This window comes from Sinocyclocheilus anshuiensis, unplaced genomic scaffold, assembly GCF_001515605.1.
Source record: "Sinocyclocheilus anshuiensis isolate Anshui unplaced genomic scaffold, SAMN03320099.WGS_v1.1 scaffold1301, whole genome shotgun sequence".
NCBI lineage: Eukaryota > Metazoa > Chordata > Actinopteri > Cypriniformes > Cyprinidae > Sinocyclocheilus > Sinocyclocheilus anshuiensis.
In genome coordinates this window covers 817,183-817,505 of record NW_015551135.1, presented here as the reverse complement: position 1 = coordinate 817,505, position 323 = coordinate 817,183, and positions in this window count along the sequence as shown.

Below are 323 nucleotides of genomic sequence, written 5' to 3'. Positions count from 1 at the left end.
CGCCAAACCCCCTCACGAAAGAAGAAAGCCGTCGTGTTTACAACTGTGATGACGAGCGCTTATCAGGATCAACTAAACGCTGGATTTTCAAAGTATGTAAAATATTTAAGTTTGCGGCACAGAATCTTTCAAATATGTCCGTGAGTTTTACACACCGGTCTGTTATTGAAGCAACATTTCCACACCCCGAAACGTGTCGCTGAATGAAACGATCTGTGATTGGTTGTTTGACATGTCGGTCAAATGGCCTCATGGGCGGGCTTGGCCAAAGAAAGCTGCCATGAATTCCAGACCTTCAGCCGTCAGTCTGAAGGTCTGTCTAC